This window comes from Orycteropus afer, unplaced genomic scaffold (genome assembly GCF_000298275.1).
Source record: "Orycteropus afer afer isolate SDZICR_OR568_19922 unplaced genomic scaffold, OryAfe1.0 scaffold00004, whole genome shotgun sequence".
In the NCBI taxonomy this organism is placed as follows: Eukaryota; Metazoa; Chordata; class Mammalia; order Tubulidentata; family Orycteropodidae; genus Orycteropus; species Orycteropus afer.
The window spans coordinates 4,383,599-4,386,346 of NW_006921591.1; positions in this window are offsets into that span (position 1 = coordinate 4,383,599).

Here is a 2,748-nt window from a genome sequence, read left to right on the forward strand (position 1 = left end):
ACCAGAGACACAAAAGACATATACAAAGAAAACTATAAAATACTGCTACAAGAGACAGCAAGGGTACCACATAAGTGGAAGAACCTACCTTGTTCATGCATAGGTAGACTGAATATTGTGAAAATGTCAATACTACCTAAAGCAATCTACACATTTAATGCAATCCTGATTCAGATTCCAACAAATTTTTTTAATGACATGGAAAAATCAATTTTTAATTTCGTATGGAAAGGAAAGAGACCTCGGATAAGCAGAGCACTTCTGAAGAAGAAAAATATAGTGGGAGGTCTCACACTTTCAGATCTTAAGAACTACTATACAACCACAGTAGTCAAAACAGCATGGTATTGGTACAACAATAGACAGATAGAACAACAGAACAGAATCAAAAGTCCATCGATACACAACTGATCTTTGACAAAGGTCCAAAACCCATTAAATGGGGAAGAGAAAGCCTCTTTAGCAAATGGTGCTGGGAAAACTGGATATCTATCTGTAGAAAAATGAAACAAGACCCATTCCTCACACCATACACAAAAACAAGCTCAAGCTGAGTCAAAGACTTAAATGTGAAACCCAAAACTATAAAATTCATCAAAGATAAAATAGGGGCAAATCTGGGGGCCCTAATTTACAGCATAAATAGACTATCAAGCATAACCCAGAATGTGCAGGAGGTAGAAGAGAAGCTAGATGACTGGGACCTTGTAAAAATTAAATTCTTACATACATCGAAAGACTTCGTCAAAAGGGTAAAAAGAGAACCTACAGAATAGGAGAAAATATTTGCCTATGACATATTTGACAAAGGACTTATCTCCAAAATCTATAGAAAACATCAACACCTCAACACCAAAAAGACAAATAACCCAATTCACAAATGGGCAAAAGACTTGGACAGACACTTCACCACTTTACCAAAGAAGATATACAGGCAGCCAACAAACACATGAGAAATTTCTCGCAATCACTAATCATTAGAGAGATGCAAATCAAAACAACAATGATATATCATCTCACCCCAGCAATAATAGCAACATTCAACAGGTCAGAAAAGAACAAATGCTGGTGAGGTTGTGGAGAGATTTGAATTCTTGGGCACTGCTGGTGGGATTGTAAAATGGTACAACCATTGTGGCAAATGGTATGGTGTTTCCTTAAGAAACTGAAAATACAAGTACCATTTGACCCAGCAATTCCATTACTAGGAATATATCCTAAAGAGGTGAGAGCACACGAACAGACACATGTACACCTGTGTTCATCACAGCACAATTCACTATAGCAAAGAGATGGAAACTACCTAAATGCCCATCAACAGATGAGTGGATAACCAAATTATGGTACATGCACACAGTGAAATGCTATGCTATGTTAAAGAGCAATAAGGGATACACAAATGATCTCACAGCTTAGATGAACCTGGAAGACATTATGCTAAGTGAAATAAGTCAATTGCAGAAAGACAAGTACTGTATGAGCCCATTATGGAAAAAGACAAAGAAGGGTTTGCTTCAGAAAGGGAACTCACTTTGTAGGTTACTGGGATGGAGAGGGAAGAGGAGAGGGTAATTTGGGGCTGGTTGGGGCCCACACGCTAATGTGGGTAAGGGGAGGGTTATATGGAAAGGATCTGTGACCACCATGATAACATTAGGAAATGGGAGGACACCATATTGTGCACATAAGAGATAGACGACAGATGCTAATACCAACCAATGTATCCACAATACTGCATTATCATTAACACCAAACACCTGGCTACAGATAAACACATAAACACCTGAGCTAATCAGATGGGGGTCAGTGAACAGGAGTATACTCTAGACCAACGATAGATTCAGCTGAGGCTAATCTTGCACAGACACCAGTGACACAAAATACCTAAAGTCCTTACAGAAAGAATGGAAGACAGATGCAAAGTAATCCATCACAGACACCCAGACACAATGGAAGAGAGATCCAACAGATCTACCATCTCAGGAACATAGTACTGGGTGACACCAGACTCAATTCGCACAACAAAATACATAAAAGCCTTGCTCTGCACCCTACATTGGTGAATGGTGACTGGGGTCTTAAAAGCTTTCAAGTGGCCATCTAAGATGCAGCTAATGGTCTCCTAGCATTGGACGTGAAGAAGAATGCAAAAAAAAAAAAAGAAAAAAGAAAAAACAAAAACAAAAAAACAAGGGGATTTGGAAGCAATCAGCCATAGGGCATAATGGCCCTTGAGACCAGAAGAACTGCATGGTGCCCAGCTACCAGTGCCAACCACTCAGGAAAGGATCAGATCTGGAGATCTTGGATAGAGTGGGAGGGAAAATGTGGAATAAAATCCAAAAACTCAATAATGACCAGAATTACTGGTCAGATGAAATCTGTTGAGACCCCCATACTATGGCCCTGGAATACATTCTGTGCCTGGAATAAAACTCACTCCCAGGTGCTGGCTCTCAGCCCAATAGTTAACAAGATGTACATGCAGACCACTCAACCCAGGATGCCACACCCACATACTCTATGGTAATGCATCCCTTTAAGCAATAGACCACAGGGCACCAGAGGACCAACATTCAAATTGAGGAAATGCAGGACAAACAAGATTGCATAAATATGAGGGGCACAGGGGGAGGGTTACAGGGTAGGGAGGGGAGAAGACTGGGTTAGGGTTGGACATGGTAAATGGGGAGTGAAACTAAATATACACATAATGTTGAATGTAAAACAAGCTCTTAAAATACAAAA